Genomic DNA, 15,306 nt, shown 5'->3' on the forward strand with positions numbered 1-15,306 from the left:
GCCTCAGCACTGGCAATCAGGAGATGCAACTCTCTTGACTGCAGTGTGCAAAGCACAGAAAGGGCTTTTAATTCACGAATGACTAGAGAGAGACAGGCAGAAGCAGGACAAGGCTGTGGCTGACAGATGGGAATTGCCATGGGACTCTGAAATGCAGAGCTCATCAGGGACCTGCTTCTCCAACCCTGGCCTGCTGAAAGCAACAGCACAAAGGGGGGAGCAGAGACCACCCAAATCAGGTGGGGGCTGCTGACCCCTGGCAGTGAGTCCCACATTCAGCCATACACCACAGCCTCCAGTGGCACTGCACCACTTTGCACAGCAATTAGGAAAAAGGTTTGGGTGTTCCCAGGGCTATCTTGTCACTGCGATGAGGGGACGTGCTCGTGTGGAGTCTGCTGTGCAGGGCTGGTGGGTGGGCGGCATGGCTTTGCATATGCAGCAAGGAGCTCATGTTAACAACGACAAGAGAAAAGAGATGACAGTTGTCCAAAGATGCGTCTCTGTGCAAGCAGGGATGTGTGTCTGTGCTGTGAGTTATATGAGCTCTAATGGAGCATGATCTACATGGGAAGATGCTCGTGCATAGAAACTACATCTTCCATGGTGAAGTCCCCCCTGAGCCTGCTAGGAGTTTGGCTTGATACAAAAGGGTTGTTCTGAGCCCCATGAAATGCCGTGCAAAGTTAGAAGAGCCAGACACAGGACTGCTTTGTTACCACATGGCATACTCTGAAATAGTCCTTAGTGTCTTCATCCATGCCCTTGGGACAGACCTGCCTTTGTCTCGATTCAACAAGCAGCCTCACCAACCAGCTATTTTGTCTTCCAAACACTCATCGAGCTCCAGCTCAGAAAGGCAGGGAGAGTGAGTTCTGTTAGAAACTGCATGTTATCTCAGGATCCCTTCACAGGAGGAGGTTCATATCTTCAGAAGCTTCAGGCCAAAATAGATATTCAGTGGGGCTGCTGCTTTACAATTTCCTTCAGGAAGTGATGAGACCTTTCTCCTGCATCCCAGACTCTGGATCAGACCCAGAGACCCTGGCCTGGATGGTCAGCATTTGCTGCAATGGGCCTTCATGGCTTTGGACCATGTCCCGACAAGAGCAGGCTCTGCTGCAGAGAGGACTTTCTGCTCTCCAGGAAGCCATCCCTTGAGACCTTCCCTGCAAACCAGAGCTGTTGCTGTAGAGTGAGCACTCAGCAGAGGTTCTTGAGCAGGCACAGTTCCCTGGCATAGTTGCTGCAGGAAAAAAGGGAGCAGGGAAGTATTCAGGACTCCCTGTGAGTTTGTTTTGGATTTTTTTGGAAGCTGCTGGCACTCATTTGAGATCGCTCTTCCATAGCAATTTTCCCTGCAGGTGGCTGCTGCTCTCCAGAAGAGACCCCAGACCCTGCCCCATCAGTGCTCCCCCTCTGCACTCTCAGGCCATTCTCAGAGATGGCATTGCAGAATGAAGTCCCCTGTGCACAGCCACGTGCCAAACGCCGTGGCTGTGCTGCAGCAAAATGGCTAAGCTTCCTGGGCACTGCCCTGTACTCGTAGCAGGAGGGTGAGGAGGAAACAGGTATTGCCAGAAAGCTGTTTGCAGCTCCCTTTGGGCAAGAGGAGACTCTACCTGCACCCATTTTATGTTGACAGGAGGTGCTGATGGTGGAGCTTGCAAGCTGCCTCCCCTCCTCATCTCTGCTCTCCCAGCAGTGCTGACGTTGCAGAGGTGCAGCCACAGTCGTCATGTTGTGACACTGCAGCAGGAACACAATGTCACAGCACTTGCTTTGACTCTGGAAGCCTAAGCCTGTGGCAGAGCCCTTCTGGGCTGGTGGCTGCATCTCCACTGAACCTCCCAGAGTGCTCCCAGGACTGGGCTTTATTCAAGATTCCCCAAAAAGATGTCATCTGCTCCAAATTGTCACATCTACCCTCACCGTAGATACTACCAGAGCCTTTCTGCTCCCCAGAACCCATTTTTCAACCTACTGGCATCTTTGCAATGGCAGATGGGACATGGCAGCTGCAGAGTCCTCAGATCCATCAGCACAGAGTGAGTAACAGCTCCTTGGAGGACATAGCGGTACAGCAGCAGGGTCCCTGGCCCCAAGGGCAGGCAATGTTTCTGCATCCAGCAGAAAGACAGCTGATGGCGCTGGATGGTGGCCATACCTAGGAAGCCCACAGGGTGCACATGAAAGTGTCTCATCCGACAGGCTGATCCATTTCCGACACGCAGGTGGCAGAGCTGGGGCAGGAAGGCAGCGTGTGACAACATCTAACTCCATACCTAGAGTGTGGAGTGCCAGGAGTGCCAGGAGCCAGGGGACAGCTGGACTCTAAGCAGCATGGGGAAGGGGAGATCTGGGGTTGCAGGGAGAGCGATGCACTCTTGCCAGGTCATTCCCTCTCCATTGCTGAGGCTGGTTCAGGAATTTTCCACCTGGGTGTATTTAGCTGTCCCCATGCTGCACAGCCGTGGACTAACCAGGCCGCACTAGCACAGAGAGGCCAGCTGGGGTCTCCACCATACCAGATGGAGAGAAACTGAGGCTCTGGGCAAAAAGACCCTTGAGGAGGGAGCTGCAGCTCATGTGACCCACTGGGATTGCCACGAGCTGGAAGGCCTTTGGGAGCCAGTCCAATGTCATTTGGGCTCTGCTTCCCTGATTTCCCACTGCAGGGTGGGAGCAGCCTTGACAGCTTTCTGGGCAGGACTGGGAGCTGGGGGAGAGCTTGCTTTCAGCCATTGTCCTGTTTCCTATCTCATTACTGCAGACGTTTGTTGAGGGGTCTGTCAGTGGATAACTCTTTCTTCCCCTATGAGGCAACAAAAGCCAATTTTGAAAAATTCAACTCTTTCAAAGAATGGTTGTTCTCTGCCCAGCCCCAGGGAGTATCTGTGAATATGAATAGTTTCATCTGGCAGCCTTAAGCTGGGACACCGTAAATGCTTAGGCAGCTACCCATGGCAGTGCAAGTCAAGGGGCAGCAAAAACCAAAGCTTTCTGAGCACAAGCAGATCTCCTGTGATGACCTGGCTGCAGGCAGGCAGCAGACACTGTTGGGCAGGCACTTCTGGCAGAGGTCTGGGATGGATGGCTGAGGGCATACAGTGTGCAATTTATACTTTTTATAGCTCCTCATCTGGCTTAATGTTGCATTCATAGGTTGCATGTTGCTTACCAAGCAGCAGGCTAGACTTGTGACATTTACAGCAACCTCAAAGACAGGTGCTGTTGCTGCAGTGCTTTCCCAGGCAGCTAGAGATTTGCTGGCTCTGATGAGCTGAGCACCATGGAGCCTTGTCCAAAGAGGAGTACCTTCTCTTACCTTTTCCACAGGCCCTTCTCCTACCTCCCCAGCATGCTGAGTCTCAGTCCACAGACCCCCTTCCCCAGAGAACATTGACTTCTACTTCCAAGTTTCCTCTTGAAAGCAGCCATCATAGCCCCTTTATCAGAAAAATTGTCCATGGTGTTGCTAGTTCTGTGCTCCACTTTCCACCAAGGAGCCCCTGCCTGAAGCCCCAGCCCAAGCCCCTCCAACACCCGATGAGTATCCAGGGGTTCCCTGTGTAACCCAGCCTTTGTATCCCCCTCCTAGGTACATTACCTCTCTCCACTCCACCCTGCAGCTCAGCTCCTTACAGCTCAGCCCAACCAGCCTTGCCCAAACCAGCAAGCCCGACCTCCCCAGGAAATTAGGATTTTGGCCTAAGCATTGATGCAGCTCTGTACCATAATCTGCCCTGCTGTCTCTCTGCTTCTCATTGCACAGGGGTGGGGAGATGATTGAGAGGAGAGGAGGAGTCCTGACAGCTACTGCCATGGGCCAGATCACATCTCAGCCCGTACGACACTCATTAGCCTGCAGCCTTGCTTCTCTACTTTTCTCCCTATTGCCTGCAATCCATGTTATATTGGAGAAAGGAGCTCTTTTGCAAAGTGGGAGAGAAATGAGAGCAGGGGAAGGAGAGCGAGAAAAGAGAAAGGCTGGATGAAATCTTCTAGACCCTCTTATGCACCCAGGTTATGTTCCTGCATGAGAAATTCTTGTCTCAAGAATCACTCACAGTGTGACTTGCAAATGCTGCTCTTAGTCCGTATCATGCTCCTGTCTCCCAAGAGTCTGGAGAGTTGCCATCTGCATAGACATCTCAGCAGTTGTGTCCTGGAGCAAATTGTACTCACGGTTACTATAATCCCACTCATCCACTTTTAGCATTTTCATGAATTGTTGAACAACTGCAGTGTTCCACCCCAGAGCAGCTGTGTTTTGGTGGTCGGTGTTAAAGATTTAAAGCAATATTTTTTTCAAGTGTGCTAAAATTCTTTGTAAGATGCCATGTTCATTCACTGCTCGTCAGCTCCCACCATGCTAACGTGTCTAAACCACTGGCCATGGCACCTTGCCTATCTGCGCTCTGCTCCTGGGAAGCTGTACGGCATTGTAGCCCCAGCACTGCACAGCTACAGCATGGCAGGGAGCGTCTCAACGAAATTATGGCACTTTCATCACCCGTTTTTATTACTGCCAGACCCAGCCTTTGCATTCTGGTCAGGAGCTAATGAATCACGATTCATTGCTTCACTTGCAGAATGCAAAATATCCAGGAGAGAAGAAATAGGAAAAATCCCAAGTCTCGCTCAAGGGTCTGTTCTCAGCCTGCTTCCAGTGAGCAGCACTGAGAGGTGCCAGTGTTTACCCTGTAACTGAGCTGTGTGCCAGGGGATGCTGCTCTGTGACACTCCACTGTCCCAGGCTCATTAGGCTCAAAAGGATCATCTGGGGATCACTGAGGACATTACAGGTTGCCATCGCAGGCGACTGTTTCTTATCTTCCTGCCGTCTCCCACTTTAAAGGCATCATTTTTTCTGCCTCTTTTCCTCTTACCTGGTGGGTTTCAGAACTTCACTGGGTGGCTTGTTCAGGACTTTCTCCTAATTTCCAGTCCAAATATATTTGTAATCAAATCAGATCTGTTTGATCTTGTATCTGCTCCCCGCTCATTGCTCCTTAGCACAAGAGACATTCATTAAGATTAAAAGGGGAAAATGTAAATCTTTAGTTCTTTTTACCCAAACCCATGTAAAATCCAGAAGTTGTGAAGCCAGAAGTTAGGTGAGTTTAAAAAAAAAAAATTATACTGACAACAAGAATCAGGTTCTGTTGACATTAATAAATAGTAATAACTTATTAAATTAATAAATTCATATTTGCCACCTAAAATTGAAAGGCATATTAAAATCTTAGGGCCAGAATTCAGAAGCAGTCCCCAACTCCCTAAGACCAGGCAAGATTGTATGTGGAAAGCGAAAGGCCCCGTTGCTGTGGCTGGGGGCTGTTCCACCCAGTGGGAAGCTGGTGCCGACTGCAGGCAGGACTCGGGACCTGAGGGACATCTGTTCAGACACCGCCGTCTACGTTGCTCTTCACCCATCTCTCAAAGTGCCTGGGACTGATAGCACAGCTTTCTCCCCAAAAGTCTTTCCCTGCCATGCACGGGTTTCATGTGCAGAGGAGGACTGCTGCAAAATGAAAAATGACTTCCTGGTAATTGTATGTTGTCTTGCCAAGAGGAGGTTTGCAAAGGGATGTTCCCCCAGTCCTCGTCTTCTCCCATAGCCCTTCCTCCTGCCGTCAGTGCTTGGCGGGCAGCAGGTCTCTCTGAAGGGAAGCATTGGCAGCTGTCAGGCTGCTGGCAAAGCTGAGAGCAGCAGAAAGAGCAGGGTGTAATGAAAATAGTGAACCTTATTAGCTTCATGCGTGCAGGTGGGGACTGGCAGGAGAGATTCCCAAATCACAGTGAGTCACTGCTGTAGCCTTTCAGAGCAAATAAGCCTGATCAAAATATTAAACTGCAAGAAAACTCAGTGACATTTTAAGCAAGAAGAACTAGAAGCCACAAAGTCTGTGGATGTAGAGGGTGGGCTGTGATCCCAGGTACTCTTAGAAAATCATCTTCTTCCAGCCTGTGCAAGACAGGCAGCAGTGCAGCCGGTTTGTGGAACATGCAGGTTCCCAGGGTTAACCTGCACCCTGGCAGAGCAAGTTAAGGGGACCCAGGACCACTTTGTGGAAACGACATATGTCCCAGAACCACCGATCCACAGCATAACCCCTTTGCTCTGGCCACCGACCCCACGCAGAAGCTTTCCTGTGACCCTGCTGCCTCGCAGAGTGCTCGAGGCTCTCCTCACATTTGCCAGCTCAGCCCACAGGCAGTGTTTGTGCAAAGTCCTTCTCGGGTAGGATGGCAAATCTGGGGCTTTGGCACAGCCTGAGTGTTTTGGAGGGACCTCACTGCACTGGGGGACGCTCATTCCTGGATGTCAGGTCTGCAGACATCCCTACCAATATCCCTCCTGGGAAACATTTGGAAGGAGGAGGGAGAGATGAGATCAGACTTTCAATGAACTTTCCCTGATGGAAAAGGCAAAGCAATTACATTAGCCCTTCTGAATTGTGTTCCTGCTTACCAGGGCGCAGGGCTTTCTCTTCCAAATACAGATGAAAGCGCTGCCTGGTGCCTTTCCCTAGGGGGATTTCAGAGTGGGTGAAGGTGGTGAGGAGAGGGCTGTCCTCAGAGACTCATGTCCCCTTTTCTGCAGGCTGCCAGAGCACCCTCATGGCTTTTGGGGTACAGCAGAGAAGGCAACAATGTGGGGCTGCTCTGCCTGGAGAGCAACTAGGAAACATCTGTGTTCAGAGCACTCCAGCGTTGGGGCCCACCACAGACTCCCCAGGGCTTGTAATCCTGTGGCTGAGCTAAGGGGACTGATACCTGGTTTGCTTTGCAAAACACTCCGAGTTTTATGGATGACAAGTAGCCATAACAGAGTAATGTAGAAACGTGTGAATGTCCCAGGAAAGTGGCAGCCCAGGCCAGGTGTGGCCATGGAGTGGTCTGAACATGGTAAATGCCTTGGTCTGGATGTCAGATGGCCTGTGTAAGACATCACCTGCGAGAGAGGGCTGTGGGGCTCCTGGCAGTGACAGCAGCAGTGGCCTTGCAGGGTCCTTACGGAATAGGGCTGACAGTACCCAGGGCAGCCCAGTCTGCAAGGCTGCGGGTTTGCACAGAAACAGCTCAGCTGAAACCCTGCACCAAAACTGAGCAAGAAAACCAGTGAGCAAGCAGATGGGGAGTGGCTCTTAGAGCCCAGATACTCTCCTCTGTGACAGATGTTGGCTCAGATCTGGGGCAGCCTCTTCCCTTCAAGGATGCTGATTTTACATTTCTGTCCAAATGTTTACTGCTGTATAATCCTTGGAAGAATTTTTTTTTTTCTATGCCACACCTAGTGCATAGTACTGCCAAGTCTGTTTTCCCCAGACACATGCCTTAAGCCAGGCAGATGGGCAGAGACACATGGCTGGAGTGCATCCCATGGCAGAGGGGAGCTTGCCATCTAATGGACACTTCTCTGCTGTGCACCTGCAGCTGGATTAGGACTGCTTTGCACCACAAAGCAGCCATCAGCCGTGCTGAGCCCCAGGAGCCATGAAACATGATCACAGCTGAAATGTTTGTATTTGTGACAGCCGATCACATCAAGTGCATCCGTTATTGAGGAAAGGCTATTGGTCAGCTGATTTCAGCTCACAGCCACCTATGCAGCCTCACTTTTCTAAGCCTGTGGGTTTTCAATGTTTAATGCAACAAGTGCAGCTTCAGCCTTGCCTTCCATCCCTTTTGCACAATGCTGGCAGAGTCCTATGGCCAGCCAAAATGTGGGACTGATCCAGCTATGAAAAAAGTTTTGGTTGATCAGTGCCCCAGTCTAGTTTAACTCCCCACAATCTGGCTCAGCATGAAGGAGTGGGGAGATAGGACTGTAGGAGGAAAACGAGCCAGCAGTACCACCACAACATGACACCAGCTCAGCCCCTCCAGGCACAGAGAATCCACATTGCCCCACCCACCCCCCAGCTGCTATCTATCACTGACTTTCACCTCATAAATGGTAGACAGCATTTGCTGTAGCACAGAGTCTCAGCCCTTTATGTGTATTTCTCCAAGGAACTGCATTTCTCCAGTGGAATTGGCTTTCCTACATTTAAAGCTGCAGCTGGAGGTGATCTGGGTAAAAGAAACCAGGATGTAATACATACGGTGCTAAGCAAAAGTAGTGTTCAAGGGAGGAGAGCCCATGTGTGGAATCGTGAAATGGTCACATGAAATGAGGCTGTCCTTATATTTGGTAGAATTTCCCCAGCCTGATTTTGCAGAAATATATCTCTTCCTCCAAGGGGAAATGCTCCAGAAAAGAGCCTGGGAAAGGAAATTGCAAGGAAGAAAGTTGTCTCCAATTTAGCTGTTAACCAGTTCATTTAAGAGGGCTTGGCTGGCAGGCACTCGATACCTTGCTAACTTCATGTACAAAATGCTTTTTGACAGCATCAAACTGGTGTCATAAAACACAGGGTGTGCAGAAGTTAAGTGTCTCCTGAAGATGACACCTGGTTAAGTGACACTGGCCACCAGCACACTGATTTTCAAATGTTTTGCACAAGGAAAGCAGCTGGAATTACTAGCTCAGACAGCACGAGCTTTCCAAGCTCTGAGATAGTGGTGGACCATGTGAACTAAGGGATAGGAGAAGGGTCTCAGAGGGACTGGACAGTAGGTCTGGTGGACCTGTGGTTCTGTTATCAGTTGTGTGTCAGTACATCTGTGAGATCTACCTCATTAAGCAGATCGTGCCCATAGTCTGGACAGCAGAGCTAAGGAGAGAATAGTGTCATCCTGGCTGTACTGGAGCACGTCCATAAGTGTTGTATAGCATATTGAATGTGATCAGTGCCAAAGAGATGTCTTCTTCCTCTTACTGCTTACACTGAGCACCTCACGTTTTTCCCCAGGAATAGCTTCATGCAGTCATGGCTTTCATTACCTGCAAATGTTTGGTCTTTGACAAAGACCTGGAGTAACAACCAAATATTTGGCTCTAAGTTTTATGAATCATTTCAAAATGGTTGTAGATCTTGTGTAGGGATTTTAGATAACATCACCTCCTGCTCAGGTTGCTCCTCCCTGGCTGCCCAGGAACTAGCTCTCCTCTTTTAGGAGTGCCTCCCCAGTAAGTTTTGCAGCTCACCTCTTGGTGCGGAGGGAGTCACCTTCCTCAAGGGACATGCTTTGCATCTGGACTACATACACTGCAGTGTGTCAGCACCATCTGGACAGCAACTTGAAGGGGCATTGAAGAGAGAAAGCAGATGGAGAGTAAAACAGGGAAAAGGGAGAAGAAAAAAGGCCTTCTCTGCATTGGGAAAATGTCCTGCACACTATTATTGTATCCTGCAGGAACCACTTCGCTATTCAGGGAACTTCTCCCTTTCGTTCTCCCAGTTTCTCAGTCCAAAAAACAGGTAAGGGATTTCACCCAAGCTCTGGAGGCCTTTTAGAGTCAGCAGGGAGAAAGAGGGATGTCCACATATCTGCAGCTTGACTCGGTGATCTGCTTTGGATCTCAGATGAGAAGAAGCATGGGCTCACAGTGTCTGTCTCTGTAGACCTTGAAAGGAATCCAGACGGGCACAGGGGATACAGCCACATTTGTTGTGTAGATATCACTCCAGATGTCTGCCTATGGCATTACTCCAGACAAATGTACTTTCACTTAAATTCAACCCTTAACTTACTGCATGCTCATTTTTTAGGTGAGTGGTATAGAGAGGGGCTTGCACAGGGTAGAGGCAGCGTGGTCAGTGTGGTCTTGCAACCAGCCTTTTGCAGTCCTACCATCCTGGCACACTTTGCTTCACTTCATCTGTAGTTCAGCTTTCTTTGTCTTCTGTTTCACATCTTCACTGTCCCCCCTCTCCAGGGACAGCCCTCACAATAAGTAGTGTGATTGCTAGGGATCTCATGTCTCAGGGATATTTGACCCAAAGGCTGCAGACAGGACTGCTTGCCACATTCAGAAGGATGCAGTGGGACTCCTTTGCTTCATCTGAAATGCTTTGGTCCAGCTGGGCGTAGATTTTCCTCCGGCTATAGGGTGGTCCTTGAGCAGTTATTGAAGTAGAGGGTTTTGCAGGCTTTCAGAGAACAGGGTTGTAAGGCTTGAGAAAACTGTCTAGCTTGGACAAACATCATTTTTCTTATTGAAATGTAGTTGTGACCTTTACTCTGAAGACACGGGCCATGTACTTACGGAAGTTTTGTTCCTGTAGCAGCTTCACATTTGGACCAGAATTACTGAAGTAAACTAGTCACTTAGCACACCATCCCAGTCCCTTCAATCTGACGTAAACATCATTCATCTCTGAAAGGGGCAGCTCCATCCTCATTCTGATCTCCATCTGCTCACCCTGCCTCCCACCTTTGTACAGAAAGTGAGATCAGGAACCTGATCTGGCTGAAAACTAACCTGGATGAGAAAAACAAACAAACAAACAAACAAAAAAAGCAGCAAGAATTTTCTGCAAGATCATATATACACTAACACAGGCACAAGAGAGGCAGGAGATTGGCTGAGGGCTGAGGAGGGAGCAAGACCACCTCCTTCAGTAACATCACCCACTTACATCCAATTAATATGAACACAGAACTGCTTTGCTTGGCCTTGGTGAGCTTGGTTCAGAAATAAAATAAAAAAAAAAAACAATAAAAAAGCTATGTTCCAGCAAGCATAGCTGAGCATTAGATTTGGTAACATAAGTATTCCCGTGGAAGGCAGTGAGTGAGTAAATAAATAGAAATTGCTTTACCTACAGGAGAGTAGTTCATACTGTTATAAATATTATACTCTGCCATATTGCCAGGTTTCGATACAGAAAGGTACTAAATATTGCATAAGTTATCCGGGGAGTTTCAGTATCGCTAACCACAAGTGTTAAAGAAACCACAAATGAGATCTGAAAACAAATCTGAGGTTGGATTAAAACCCACAAGTTCAAAATAAATAAATGTTGAAGACTTTTGTTTGCTTTTTGCCTTCAGGGCCTTCAAGGTGCAAAGTGTTGTTGCTGCCTCTTCTGTACAAAAAAGGAGGCAGTGATCTCCCTTTAATGAAAAGACAGATTAAATTCCTACCTAATCAAATGATCCTAGAACCTGGGGCTTTAAAGATTCTTAATAAAATACTGCACTTCTGCTAAAACTGGGACAATTGGACACACAAGCATTTGTTTCAGGGGATGCTTATTTTCTATGGAAAGAGATACCAGGATGCCACAACTAGCAGCACTAGTTTTAAAGATGTTGCTTCAGTAGTTATGATAGGATTTCCCAAAATAGTACCTGTTTGAACATACCTAAATATATGATAAATGCTGTAACTTATTGTTGGTACAGACAGGTTATTTAGAGACCGTTCAACATGCCAAGCAATTTGGTACACTGAATTCAAGGCAGGTTTCCTGGACTAGCTGGACTTTAAAGAATGTGTAAGGCTGATACTGGACATACAGAGAGATCGCACTCAGCCCCTGCTTGTGTAGACCTCCATCCTGCTGTCCCAAAAAAGAAAGCAAGTTCCTCTAAACACATCCAGATTTTCTCATTTTAAATTACTTTTTTTTCCCCCTTTAACAGTAATCAAATTTTCCCAACATCTAAGTTGCTCTGAGACTTACAAACATACAAAAAAAATTATTAAAAAGATAGTAGCCATTTAGCCATCATTTCAGCCATTTTTGAATTGGCCAAGCAGAAAAATTCTAATTGCAATATATGGAAAAGGGCTTTTTAATTAAATATTTATTTTTTAAAAATTAAAATAATAACCATGCATAAAATATCGAAGGATCTGTGTTTCATACGAGGAACATAGTACTGCTGGTGGTCAGAGTTAGTACATCTGCCCTCAGCTCCTTCAAAGAGTGTGTGTCACCTTCTCCCAAACCAAGTCTGATGGAATGGAAACACTGAAAGAACAGAAAAGGTAACTAATAGTAAGAAGCTAGATTTTGACGCTGTCATATACAGATATTTCTACAGAAGTGCTATTTTGAAAGCCACTGTTTAATGTGACTTCAGTTAGACTTAAGCAGATGCTTAAAGTTAACCATCTGCTTAATTGCTGCTAGGATTAGGGATGGATTTAAATAGAGCTTTTAGTTCTTCCTTAACATAATGCCACTTTCTTTTTGCCTTAATAAAGCACTTATGCCCATGGTTCATTTTAAGTGCTTGATTAGTGCCAGTGAGTTCACTTATATACTTAAAGTTAAGAATATGATCAGTGTTAGATTGTATCTGGATCTTAATTGTCTATAAAGTACTGGCCCAAAGCCATGTTTAGCAGTTAACAAGCATGCAAACAAGTCCTGCATCTAGGAATAGAAAATGCCAGAAATCAGCAAAAGGACAAAATAAACTTCAAACCATTGTGACACACACGTTCTTGTTCCTGGCCCCTAGCAGAGCGCTGTGTAATATAAAGAAAAAGCCCCTACTTCTCTGCCCAAACACCTTGAGGCTGGCCAAGTCTTGTCGGCAGATTAAGAGCAAGTGAATTTCTATGACTTGAGAGTGATTTAAAATCAGTTGACAAGTTAAGAGTCTGCTCATCTTGATCATCATGTTGGTTATAACGTGTCACATTTAGCACTCCTAAGCCAGAACAGAGGCTGGAAAAGCCCTACTGGTCTCCGATCTGCTCTGTGCAAGCTGGCAGCCCATCCTCCTCGCTGTGGTCTCTGGGCATCCTCCTGTAATGCCCTGGGTGACAGGATAAGCACCTATTCGGAGCCATTTGGTTCCATGGGAATCGAAATAAGATTTTTTTTTTTTTTTTTCCTGTGAATTATGCTTGGAGTGTAACAAGCAAGGAGGCTTCTGCTTTTAGCTTTCTGCTAAATCCTGTGTCTTTTCAGTATAAAGAGAAAGTAATATGGGACAGCCAGGCACCCCTGGCTGTTTCCTAAGGTACAGCAGTGAATAGGGTCTTTGACATCTGCTTTCAAAGTGGAAGCACAGTCCAGCTCCACTATACTCACTGGAGAGCCCTTCTTGCAGTGATTTCATCCTCACTTTTTGTTTCTCTTCATAATTCATGAAAGAGGGAAAAACAGGGGGAGGACTTTGCGTTCCCTTTCCTTCTCCTTCCTGTCAATACCATGGGGTTAAAAACGAACATGTGTTTCTTCCAAAGGTATTAACATAATTATCTCTCCACTCTGAATGTGCAATGGCTGGCTGTGTTCCACAAAAGATTGCATTTAACTAGTCCTGCTTTAGAAATCCATACTATTTATATCTTCTCAAATCAACTTCATCTTCAGAAATGCCCTTTAAAGGACACATTTTGTTCTATTCTGACCATATGTTTTCACCATGATCTGCGTATTTTAAATGTGTTTCCAAAGGTTAGCATCCAGGACTGCTCCCCCAGATGCTGTTTGTGCATTGCTGTCTAATGTTAGTCATGCAGCCTGCTCAGCTGTTTGATTTTTGAGAAAACCAGTCCATATTTATCTAATTACTTTGTGTTTGGAGAGTCAGTGTGAAGTTCTCAAACACAGAGGGGATCCCAGGCACTGACTGTCAACACCAGCTAAGTTTGTCCTATGGGGTTTGCCACCAGCCGTGGAGAGCTTTCTCTCCCAGAAAAGGAAGTCCTTGTTCTTTCTCTTCATCTGCATTTCTTCTATTCAATTCACCACTTCTTTTTCCTGATTTGTGCTGGAACATGCGAGAAAAGGCAGCACTAAGCAAATTAAAAAAAAAAAAAAATCAGAGCAAATAAAGTATGAAACGCTATGGAGAGATTTTAAACTCCAGATCAAAAGTGAGTTCAAACATTCCCATTTGGGGGGTGGGGGTCATTGTAGTTATTGCTCTCTAAAAGCAGAGGCACTGCTGTTGAGAAATTCCCATGCAGGATATGCCTCTTTTCCAGAGCCTCCTGCTGGGGAGTCTAGCAAGGCTCTGTTAGCATTGGAAAAAGCTGCCCTTTTCGATAGACTTCATACTCCGTTGTTTACACGGAGGAAAAAACATTTCTTCATCAAGAAAACGGCCTTTCCAAAGATACTTCAAAAGGTATCATTTTCCTTGGAGAGAGATATTTGGAGCTCTGTGTAACCTTTGTCTTCACTGCAGTGTTGCTGTTTTTTAACATCTTAGCCAAGATTGGGAAATATTCGTCCTGTGGTTTTGTTTTTCCGTAGGTGTACTTTTTAGCTGTAGTTGCTCGAAAACAAAAGTTGTATTTTCCTCATACCAAGCCCTTCCAGTCAGTTTGCTTTTGCAGTTTGGCACTTTGATGCTTTTGAAAGAGTCAGCAAGTATCTACATAAATGCGCTGTGAAGGAGAAATATGCTTGTGTGTAGCGAGTTGGTGAGTGGGCATGGTTTACGTGGTACTTGTTCCGTCACCGGATATAAGGTATGTGTGGGAGGAAGAGAACCCACTGTAAATGAACGTGTGAGTTTGCGTATGCTTTCAGTAGAGGAGACATTTTTGTGAGTGAACTTGAAGCCCTGTTTTATGAGACAGTCCTCCCCATGCTACCCATTTTTACTCAGATGTTTGGGGGAGAAGGATTATTTTCCACCTGTTTTTTGGCATAGCTCAATGGGCCATGCTGGTTTTCTGAAATGGTCAGATGCAACCTCCAGAACTTCAGTGCCCATTGCAGCTGAGTATTTTCCACCTGCAGCTGTACTTTCACCTCCTCCTTGATTTCTTACAGTTCATTTAAGCCTCCATCTCCTATAGCCTTAAAATAATGAATGAACAATACCCATTGCTGTGAAGAGGCTGCAATGCACATACCTACCTGTTGCAAAGTCACAAAGATAAGGAAGTGAAATGACCCCTCTCCCCCCTTGCTTTTCTGCCGTGAGGACCAGGTGGTACATACATGTACATGTCAGAATCTACATGCACATATCACATGCACTCACATGGTACGTGCCTGTAGATATACATGCACACTCACGTAAAAAAGTGTCATGGTTTAACCCCCGCCGGCAACTGAGCACCACACAGCTGCTTGCTCACCCTCCCTCCACCCCCATTGGGATGAGGGAGAGAATTGGAAGAGCAAAAGTAAAAAAACTCATGGGTTGAGATAAGAACAGTTTAATAATTGAAATAAAATAAAATAATAATAATAAATTCTAATGAAAACAACAACAACAAGAGAGAGAAAGAAAGGAACAAAACCCAGGAAAAATAAGTGATGCAACTGCTCACCACCCACAGACCAATGCCCAGCCAGTCCCCGAGCAGCAATCACTGCCCCCCCAGTCAACTCCTCCCAGCTTATATACTGAGCATGATGTCATACGGTATGGAATATCCCTTTGGCCAGTTTGGGTCAGCTGTCCTGGCTGTGCCCCCTCCCA

At 46.8% G+C, this 15,306-nt stretch overlaps 1 protein-coding gene across 1 annotated transcript in view; it reads left to right on the top strand.

Moving 5' to 3' along the window:
* Nucleotides 1-15,306, top strand: part of SHISA6 (shisa family member 6) — a gene marked incomplete at its 5' end in the record, with an annotated part of 266,943 nt that overhangs the window by 215,092 nt on the left and 36,545 nt on the right. The window lies entirely within an intron of this gene.

This window comes from Pygoscelis adeliae, unplaced genomic scaffold (genome assembly GCF_000699105.1).
Source record: "Pygoscelis adeliae isolate BGI_AS28 unplaced genomic scaffold, ASM69910v1 Scaffold11, whole genome shotgun sequence".
In the NCBI taxonomy this organism is placed as follows: Eukaryota; Metazoa; Chordata; class Aves; order Sphenisciformes; family Spheniscidae; genus Pygoscelis; species Pygoscelis adeliae.